Genomic DNA, 11,779 nt, shown 5'->3' with positions numbered 1-11,779 from the left:
GCCATCTATGCATATTAGTCTCAGTATCAGCACCCACTGGCAGATTTAAATATACTCTGATCTTGTAGGTTATTTAAACTAATTTTAGGGTTAGGAACATATGAATCATTAAAACGGTTTGGATTTCCTTTACGCACGAAATACTGTATATTGAAGAATAAAAAAATGGTGGTTTGATTCATCCGGAAAGTTGTCATATTCAAGTTAAATCCAATATATATTGGAAGTTGGAGAAAAAAAGTGTACAATAGGGGTTGAACAATAATCATATAAATCTACCCTAATTCTCTAATGGAACTGTATGACAACGGTCCAGTCGTGAACCGTGCGCCAGGGTCCAGGTTTAACCAGCTAAGTGTGGTCTAAATTCTGTAATGATTCAAATCGGCTACATGTCCTATATTGCCCAACGTTAGCCTAATATGATCCACTAATGCTAGCGACCCTCAATTTACAAGAATGTGAGAGGAAAGAAAGGTTAACTGAAAGGAATGCATTTATGCAAAAAATAAATGTATGTTGGTATTAAAGATGGTAGCTCCCGATAGTGGCTAATATTTCCCTTACACCGCAATCTTTTTAGTAACTGCAGTACACTACAAATACTGCATCCAAAATAACACTGTTCTTTTACTGCAATACTTTCGTAGTGTAACTGCAGTTACAGTGCTGTATAACCGCAATTCAACTGCAGTTATTCTGCAATTTCTGCGTCCAAAATAACAAACGACTACAATTACTGCACTTCTATTTTATTGCAGTTTCGCTAACGGCTATCTTTTTTGGAAAGGGTTAACATTATACACGTTGTAAAGTAAAACGGAGAAAGGTTTGGCAGGTTCAGCCCTACAGAAGCCTATAGCTTAGGTATCCAAATTTCATCCACACAAATTGAGGGCACATTATTACTAATCTGAGTAAAAGCACAGCTATTTATAGCCTATTTTCACTGTATTTACAATTCCCTTTTCCAAACAGATCTCATTTACCTAACTCTTACCAAAATAACACCAATTTACAACTTGATAACACCTTACTTGACACCTGGTATCATAACAGCTGACATATGTGTTATGACCATATTATGACACTTTGACCCGTATGTCACAACAGGAGAAAATATATTGCCTTATTTTATGGCTGGTTATAAAGCCTACACAAGAGTGGCAAAACCCACACTTATTCCAATATTCTTTTTCCCCTGCTAAGAAGTTTACTTTCATTTGAAAGTTTGTTTCTTAAATAATTTGTTATTAGTTATTTAGGCATGTTTTCATCATTTTAAATACAGTAACTTTTAGAAAATAGACTTTGACACTGTCAAGAAGCAATATGACCATCCTAATCATCTAAGTCAGATAGGCCTATCACGTGTTTACCATTATCAGTCAAAAAGAGGGTGTCTTGTCCTGCTTCTGTAATCTGCTCGTCCATTCAATCCAGTCATCAGCAACAGAGCATTGGGGGTAGGTGCATGTCTGACATCAATGTGTGCACAATTACAATGATCATTTAATATGGTAAAAATATATCTATATAACATAAACATACTGTTGACATGTAGGCTGTGGTATAATGGAAGGTTTTGCCTTGTTTTTGTAGGTTTTGACACTTTATGTAGGTGCCATAACCAGCCATAAAATAACACTATGTCATAACAGGTCTAAATGTCTCATGACAGTGTTATGACAAGTAATCAGTTTATTTGTCACTTGCACCGAATACACCTTACAGTGAAATGCTTACTTACAGGCTCTAACCAGTAGTGCAAAAAAGGTATTAGGTGAACAATAGGTAAGTAAAAAAATAAAAAGACAGTGAAAAACAGTAGTGAGGCTATATACAGTAGCGAGACTACATACAGACACCGGTTAGTCAGGCTGATTGAGGTTGTATATACATGTAGATATGGTTAGTGACTGTGCATATATGAACAGAGAGTAGCAGTAGGGTAAAGAGGTGTTTGTGAGTGGCGGGACACAATGCAGATAGCCCAGTTAGCCAATGTGCGGGAGCACTGGTTGGTCGGGCCAATTTAGGTAGTATGTACATGAATGTATAGTTAACGTGACTGTGCATATATGATAAACAGAGTAGCAGCAGCGTAAAAGAGGGGTTGGGGGGGTACACAATGTAAATAGTCCGGGAAGCCATTTGATTACCTGTTCAGGAGTCTTATGGCTTGGGGGTAAAAATTGTTGAAGCCTTTTTGTCCTAGACTTGGCACTCCGGTACAGCTTGCCATGCGGTAGTAGAGAGAACAATCCCGTCTGGATTATTGCAACTCGCTGTTGGCTGGGCTCCCTGCTTGTGCCATTAAACCCCTACAACTCATCCAGAACGCCGCAGCCCGTCTGGTGTTAAACCTTCCCAAGTTCTCTCACGTCACCCCGCTCCTCCGCTCTCTCCACTGGCTTCCAGTCGAAGCTCGCATCCGCTACAAGACCATGGTGCTTGCCTACGGAGCTGTGAGGGGAACGGCACCTCCGTACCTTCAGGCTCTGATCAGGCCCTACACCCAAACAAGGGCACTCCGTTCATCCACCTCTGGCCTGCTCGCCTCCCTACCTCTGAGGAAGCACAGTTCCCGCTCAGCCCAGTCAAAACTGTTCGCTGCTCTGGCACCCCAATGGTGGAACAAGCTCCCTCACGACGCCAGGACAGCGGAGTCAATCACCACCTTCCGGAGACACCTGAAACCCCACCTCTTCAAGGAATACCTGGGATAGGATAAAGTAATCCTTCTAACCCCCCCCCTTAAAGATTTAGATGCACTATTGTAAAGTGGTTGTTCCACTGGATATTATAAGGTGAATGCACCAATTTGTAAGTCGCTCTGGATAAGAGCGTCTGCTAAATGACTTAAATGTAAATGTAAATGACTGGGGTAGCTGGGGTCTTTGACAATTTTTAGGGCCTTCCTCTGACACTGCCTGGTGTAGAGGTCCTGGATGGCAGGCAGCTTAGCCCCAGTGATATCCTGGGCCGTAAGCACTACCCTCTGTAGTGCCTTGCGGTCAGAGCCCGAGCAATTGCTGTACCAGGCAGTGATGCAACCAGTCAGGATGCTCTCGACGTTGCAGCTGTAGAACCTTTTGAGGATCTCAGGACCCATGCCAAATCTTTTAGTTTCCTGAAGGGGAATAGGCTTTGTCGTGCCCTCTTCACGACTGTCTTGGTGTGTTTGGACCATTCTAGTTTGTTGTTGATGTGGACACCAAGGAACTTGAAGCTCTCAACCTGCTCCACTACAGCCCTGTCGATGAGAATGGGGGCGTACTCGGTCCTCCTTTTCCTGTAGTCCACAATCATCTCCTTAGTCTTGGTTACGTTGAGGGATACGTTGTTATTCTGGCACTGGCCAGGTCTCTGACCACCTCCCTATAGGCTGTCTTGTCGGTGATCAGGCCTACCACAGTTGTCATCAGCAAACTTAATGATGATGATGGTGTTGGAGTTGTGCCTGGCCATGCAGTCGTGGGTGAACAGGGAGTACAGGAGGGGACTGAGCACGCACCTCTGGGGGGCTCCAGTGTTGAGGATTAGCGTGGCAGATGTGGTGTTACCTACCCTCACCACCTGGGGGAGGCCGTCAGGAAGTCCAGGATCCAGTTGCAGAGGGAGGTGTTTAGTCCCAGGATCCTTAGCTTAGTGATGAGCTTTGAGGGTACTATGATGTTGAACGCTGAGCTGTAGTCAATGAACAGCATTCTCACATAAGTGTTCCTTTTGTCCAGGTGGGAAAGGGCAGTGTGGAGTGCAATCTCTATTGCACATCTGTGGATCTGTTTGGGCGGTATGCAAATTGGAGTGGGTTTAGGGTTTCTGGGATAATGGTGTTGATGTGAGCCATTACCAGCCTTTCAAAGCACTTCATGGCAACGGACGTGAGTGCTACGCGTCTGTAGTCATTTAGGCAGGTTGCCTTTGTTATGACATGGTCATAACCATATGACACTGGGTGTCAAGTGTTACTGTTATTTCTATTGGGGGGAAAAAATTAAGTAGATATTTTTCCCCACTTGGAACAGGTAGGCTCGCTAGACTTTGTTAATGGTTTCCTGCGCGTAAAGGTGGTGGCATTATTGCGGGAATTAAGTCAAGGTCAGAATATGGTATATCTGTAGACACACCTCCACCATACCTTCATTTATTTGAGTTCCACCTCAAACGAGTAGTGCGTTAATAGCATGCTATTCTCATGCTTAAATTCAAGGTCAGAATATGCATAAGGGAATTGCGTTCCATTTACGCCCGCTTAACTTGGTTCGGAATCTGGGCCCAATAGTTTCGAAGTAGCTGATATAGGATCAGTTTTTGCCTTAAACATTCCTACTCTGAGAAAATATTTATGAATATGGGCCCTGTTTTGTAAATCTGGTCTGTAAGTAATCCATATTTACTACTAAACAAAATAATAAACGCAACATGTAAATTGTTGGTCCCATGTTTCATGAGCTGAAATAAGATACCTCAAATGTTGTGCACAATTTTGTTTACATCCCTGTTGGTGAGCATTTCTCTTTTGCCAAGATAGTCCACCCACCTGACAGGGTGTGGCATATCAAGAAGCTGGTTAAACAGAATGATCATTACACAGATGCACCTTGTGATGGGGATAGTAAAAGGCCACTCTAAAATGTGCAGTTTGGTCACACAACACAATGCCACAGATGTCTCAAATGTTGAGGGAGTGTGGATTTGGCATGCAGACTGCAGGAATGTCCGCAAGAGATGTTTGATAGATAATTGATGTTAATTTCTCTACCATAAGCCGCCTCAACGTCATTTTTGAGAATTTGTCAGTACCTCCAACTGGCCTCACAACCGCAGACCACGCATGTTATGGCGTTGTGTGGGTGAGCGGTTTTCTGATGTTAACATTGTGAACATGGTGTGCCGCTTGGTGGGGGTGGGGTTATGGTATGGGCAGGCATAAGCTACGGACAACAAACACACTTGCATGTTATCGATGGCAATTTTAATGCACAGGGATACCGTGACGAGATCCTGAGGCCCACTGTCATGCCATTCATCCACCGCCCTCACCTCGTGATTCAGCATAATGCACATCCTCATGTCGCAAGGATCTGTACACAATACCTGGAAGTGGAAAATGTCCCAGTCCTTCCATGGGCTGCATATTCACCAGACATGTCCCCCATTGAGCATGTTTGTGTTGCAGTTCCCACCAATATCCAGCAACTTCGCACAGCCATTGAAGAGTGGGGCAACATCCTGCAGGCCACAATCAACAGCCTACTTAAATGTATGCGTCGTGCTGCATGAGGCAAGCGGTCACACCAGATACTGACTTAATTATTTATTTTTATCCTCGCCCCTACCCAATGTTTTGTATCTGTGACCAACAGATGCAGATCTGTATTCTCATTCATGGGAAATCCATAGAATAGGGCCTAATGGAATTATTTCAATTGAATGATTTCAATTGAACTCTAACTCAGTAAAATCTTTGAAATTGTTGCATTTTATATTTTGTTCAGTGTAAATATTGTAATGTTTAGGCAATGTTTAGTGCAGTAAGACTAATTGTTTAAGATGACACTAACCTAATACGACGCCCTATGGTGGATCCATAGTACTACAGTTTATGGTAGCCAGTTAACCACTGAACATGTGTGTGAGCCATGCAACACTTTTATATAAACAACCATCAACTCGATCTGTCTCAACATAATTTTATTATTCATATTGAACATATGGAATATTACATTCTCAATCTGTCTCGTCTTTGTCTATTCCACCTATAGACATGAAGCTGATGACTGTAGATGCTGGTTCTGTTGCTTCTGGTGGGGTCTCACGCCCATTGGAACTCTGGAAAAGATAAAGAATTTATAGACTTTATCCATATTATCATGAAATGGGTCAATAACATAATCGACAATGATGCTCTTTTTTTCTTTTAGGCCATTATTTATTATCCACACCTGCAGGCTAGTAGTTGGAAACAAACAAGTGTCACATACTCAACAACTCTGTCCTCCTCCCCTTCATATGGGAACAATAATTCAGGCAGAGCAGGCCCAGTAGATGTGATCCGGAGACTAAATCTTTCCCCAATCTCTGTGGAGTCATTACTAAAAACAACAACAACCAGGGTCTCTTTCACCAACATTTTCAATTGAAACTAACAGAAGCCTAATTCTTTTAGGCAGGGGGGAAACCCGCCCTGCCTCTACCATGGAAGAAACACTGCTGATGAGATTCGTTGAGCAGTACTCCCTGTGACTGGACCGAAATACTACACAACGAAAGCCAAGGAAGCAGGAGATAAGCAGAATGAAGAAATTAAAAACGGGACCAAAGGTCCACAGCCCAATCAAGCTAATCTGGGAGCAAACAGAGCAGAAGCAGCCGCAAGTCCTCAATAGAGGATAAGCCAAACTGATCAAATCAAAATAAGTCCCAGAGAGGACCACAGCTACAACAATCACTTTTAACCCTCAGATATAGGAGTCAAATAGATTTTTCAAATACTTGTGCTACTTCATTTAGTTTGTCCAGTAAATTGTAAAGTACTGGAATGGTTACAACAAATCTCCAATTGCACATTTCAATCGCCCCTCAAAGTATTAGAAAATATTTGAGATGTATTTGACCAAGGTCTGATAATCACTGCTTCATTCTTGTGCTTTAACATCCATTTAAGACGTGGTAAAAATCCTGAGCGGGCACAAAATACGTGAGAATACCTGGGGGGTGGTCTGGAAGGGGGCTCTGTCAGGAAGTTAGCATTTTTCAAACACCTGAAACGGCTTTTTCCTGAGAAATGGCTTTTTCCTAATCATTATGCTTAAGTCGGTTAAAAAAATAAAAAATCTGCATGTCTAACTGTACCTTTTGAGCTGTCTGTGTCCTCCTGATTGGTGGTTATTTTGTTAAAGAAACTAAACATGCTACTCTGCATCGCTGCAAAAAATGTAAAGGAATGTGAGTCTTATTAAATAATTGCTTGCTTTTTTTTTTTTTTAAGCCTACCAACCTTGCCAGTAGGCATGCCAGCTAAGATAATTAGACAAGCTAGCTACTCTAACTTGATTGATAGCCTGCAATGGCTTCTTGGTAGCTAGTTGGGAGATCGGAGACATATCTTGGCTAGCTAAAGCCAACTTCATAAAATTGCTCGGTGGCTAGTAGTATTACAAAGAAACACCAGCCCAAAATTCAACAACAAAAATAAGTCACGTTTATGGCAATGTCTGTGTATTTAGAGAAATATGTATTGGAGAAATAATAAACTTTCACAATTGGAGACCTAAAATCACCGCTTTTTATTTTGTGAATACAGGGGAAGTGTAAATAGGCGTCAGTCTACATAACTGTAGGGGAAGCACTGAATACATCTACACTCATAAAGCAGAGCGCTTCAGTTCATAGACCTTCTCTGACTTGCTGAATGAGTAATAATAATGTCACCATGATGAACTGCCATCTGGACACTGTTCCTCCATTACAGAGAGCACTCATTAGATTACGGACACATATGTGCATGCGCATACAAAACGCACAAAATCTCAGGTCATAAAGGGGACTAGGAGGACACAAACAGTGGAGGAGATGGAGAGCAGCTCTCCCCAGCTGAGGTGACCAGAGGTCACACTTCTACACACGCAAATGTGAAAAGATTTTACAAAAAAAATGTAGAACTGATATTTTGTAACACCATATTTTTAGACCACTGTCACTACATTTTCTGGAGAAGGATATGCTTTCATTTGTGGCCTCTAGATAGAGGTGCAATCACAGTAATGAGGTTCCCATTCCTTTCAAAAACGTTGGATATTCCTCTGCTTATAATGCTTTGTATGGGTTTCTTGGCTTCTGCTGAGGAACTGATTCACAACAATCACTTGACAAAATAATTGGACAAGAAGGGTTCAGATTCAAGTAAACTCAGACTAAAACACATGGAAATGTTACATGCTGACCAAACCGGCTCTGCGCGCCATCGTGATTTTGTTTATCCCCATCTGATGCATCCATGACACAGGTTAAAATACAAAAACCAACTATATTAATTTGGGAATAGGTTGAAAAACAAACATTCATGGCCATTTAGCTAGCTTGCTGTTGCTTGCTAATTTGTCCTGGGAGACAAACATTGGGTTGTTATTTTACCTGAAATGCATATGATCCTTTTTTGCTGGATCCTTTGACCCATTTTGAGTCATACAAAATCTTCTGTACTCTGACAATCCACAAATAAAGGGGAAACCTAGTTCAGATCAAATGTTATTGGTAACATACACATATTTAGCAGATACTTGTTCCTAGCTCCAACAGTGTAGTATCTAACGATACACACCTCAAAGTAAAATGGAATAAAGAAATATTAGGTTAGACGTCTTCTAGTCGATGGCACTCTGACATTGCTCGTGCTATTTCAGCTCCTAAAAACCAGTAAGTAGATGGGTGAGGTTGGACATGCTTCGCAAGTAGTTTGGATGAAATTATTGAATAGTGCCTTGAGAAAGTATTCATACCCCTTGACTTATTAAACATTTTGTTACTGCCTGAATTCAAAATGGATTAATTATATTTTATTTCTCACTCATCCACACACAATACCCCATAATGACAAAGCGAAAACAGTTTTTTAGAAATGTAGCAAATGTATAAAAACAAACTGAAATATGACATTTACATAAGTATTCAGACACTTTACTCAGTACTTTGTTAAAGCACCTTTGGAAGCAATTACAGCTGTGAGTCTTTATGGGTAAGTCTCTAATAGCTTTCCACACCTGGATTGTGCAGCATTTGCCCATTATTCTTTCCTAAATTATTCGAACTCTGTCAAATTGGTTGAACATTGTTAGACAATTTTCAGGTCTTGCCATAGATTTTAAAGTAGATTTAAGTCAAAACTGTAAAATGCTGACCAGACCGCTTTGCGTGCATGTTGATTTGGTCCACCCACACCAGATGCGATCAGGACACACAGGTTGAAATATCAAAACGAACTCTGAACCAACTAAACTGAGCAAAAAAATAAACGTCCTCACTGTCAACTGCTTTTATTTTCAGCAACTTAACATGTGTAAATATTTGTATGAACATAAGATTCCACAACTGAGAGACAAACTGAACAAGTTCCACAGACGTGGAACAGAAATTGAATAATGTGTCCCTGAACAAAGAGGGGTTCAAAAATAACAGTCAGTATCTGGTGTGGCCACCAGCTGCAAGTACTGCAGTGCATCTCCTCATGGACTTTGCCAGTTCTTGCTGTGAGATGTTACCCCACTCTTCCACCAAGGCACCTGCAAGTTCCCGGACATTTCTGGGGGGAATGGCCCTAGCCCTCACCCTCCGATCCAACAGGTCCCAGACTTGCTCAATGGGATTGAGATCCGGGCTCTTCGCTGGCCATGGCAGAACACTGACATTCCTGTCTTGCAGGAAATCACGCTCAGAACGAGCAGTATGGCTGGTGGCATTGTCATGCTGGAGGGTCATGTCAGGATGAGCCTGCAGGAAGGGTACCACATGAGGGAGGAGGATGTCTGCCCTGTAACGCACAGCGTTGATTGCCTGCAATGACAACAGGCTCAGTCCGATGATGCTGTGACACACCACACCAGACCATGACGGACCCTCCACCTCGATCCCACTCTAGAGTACAGGCCTCGGTGTAACGCTCATTCTTTCGACGATAAACGCGAATCCGACCAACACCCCTGGTGAGACAAAACCGTGACTTGTCAGTGAAGGGCACTTTTTGCCAGTCCTGACTGGTCCAGCGACGGGTTTGTGCCCATAGGCGATGTTGTTACTGGTGATATCTGGTGAGGACCTGCCTTACAACAGGCCTGCTAGCCCTCAGTCCAGCCTCTCTCAGCCTATTGCGGACAGTCTGAGCACTGGAGGGATTGTGCGTTCCTGGTGTAACTCGGGCAGTTGTTGCCATCCTGTACCTGTCCCGCAGGTGTAATGTTCGGATGTACCGATCCTGTGCAGGTGTTACACGTGGTCTGCCACTGCGAGGACGATCAGCTGTCGGACATTGCAATTTATTGCCCTGGCCACATCTGCAGTCCTCATGCCTCCTTGCAGCATGCATAAGGCACGTTCACGCAGATGAGCAGGGACCCTGGGCATCTTTATTTTGGTGTTTTTCAGAGTCAGTAGAAAGGCCTCTTTAGTGTCCTAACTGTGACCTTAGTTGCCTACCGTCTGTAAGCTGTTAGTGTCTTAATGACCGTTCCACAGGTGCATGTTCATTAATTGTTTATGGTTCATTGAACAGGCATGGAAACAATGTTTAAACCCTTTACAATGAAGATCTGTGAAGTTATTTGGATTTTTAGTTCATATTAATTTGGGGACAGGCTTGAAACATTTATTGCAATTTAGCTTGCTGTTGCTAGCTAATTTTGTCCCGGGATATAAACATTAGGTTATTTTACCTGACATACTCTGACAATTAATCCACAGATAAAAGGGTAAAAGTTTGTTTCTAGTCATCTCTCCTCCTTCAGGCTTCTTCTTTGGACTTTATATGGCGGTTGGTAACCAACTTTTTAAGGTGCATTACCACTACCGACTGGAGTGTGGACCTCCATCTTTCAATCGCCCACGTTGGTATATGCTCCTAAAAACCAATGCAATGGGAGAGGCGGAACCTGCAGCGCGTCACAAATAGAACCAAGTTCTATTTTAGCGCCTGGCTTCACAGATGCTCGTTGATGTGAGCTAGAGGTGTGGGTGCAAAATCTAGGATTTTGCTTGTGCTTAGCTCCATTCTGTTTTTTCTTATCCTGAAAAGCTTAATGATTACAAGTATACCCATTACATAATGCAGCCATTACTGTGCTTGAAAATATGGAGAGTGGTACTCAGTAATGTGTTGGATTAGATTTACCTGAAACATAACACTGTTTCAGGATGCATGTTTTGGAACATTTGTATTCTGTACAGGCTTCTTTATTTTGACTTTGTCAATTATGTTAGTATTGTGGAGTAACTACAGTTTTCTCCTTTCACAGCCACTTAACTTTAACTGTTTTAACAGTCACCTTTGGCCCCATGGTGAAATCCATGAGCTGTCTCCTTCCTTTCCGGCAACTGAGTTAGGAATAGACAATGAATATCAAACGGATATTCATTATCTGCTTTTTTTTTTTTACCCATCTACCAACATGAGCCCTTTGTGAGGCATTGGAAAACCTACCTCGTCTTTGTTGAATCTGTTTTGAAATTCACTGCTTGGCTGAGGGACCTTACAATCATCTACAGAGATGAGGTAGTCACTCAATCACGTTAAACACTATTGTTGCACACAGTGAGTCCATGCAACTTATTTTGTGACTTAAGAAAATACTTTGACATTTTAGCTTTAAATGTTTTATTCATTTGAAACTATTTCTAAAAACATAATACCACTTTGACTTCATGGGGTATTGTGTGCAGGCCAGTGCCACATTTTTATTCAAGGGGTTTGAATACTTTCTGAAGGAACTGTGTACATTTATTTTGCCACGCTCATGCATTCAACGCTGGTGGTTTGGTCAGCATGTTAGGACTTGGGAGACAGGATACAAGTGGTTAGAAAGAGCCAATTATGTAATGCAGTGGTTAGTTAGAACAATGTAGAGCAGGATGCTGTCCTTTTAAAACATGGTGAATGGTTTTGGTGCTAGGTTGGACGAGAGGCATAAAAATCAAGAATAAAACAGAAGGGGAAAAAAAGATCTTAGACTTTGTCCTGGTGGTACTTCCTTGCCACATTATTTGTCCTAGTAGTAACCTATAA

The sequence above is a fragment of the Salmo salar genome, chromosome ssa10 (genome assembly GCF_905237065.1).
Source record: "Salmo salar chromosome ssa10, Ssal_v3.1, whole genome shotgun sequence".
In the NCBI taxonomy this organism is placed as follows: Eukaryota; Metazoa; Chordata; class Actinopteri; order Salmoniformes; family Salmonidae; genus Salmo; species Salmo salar.
Note: the sequence above shows the minus strand (reverse complement) of the source record.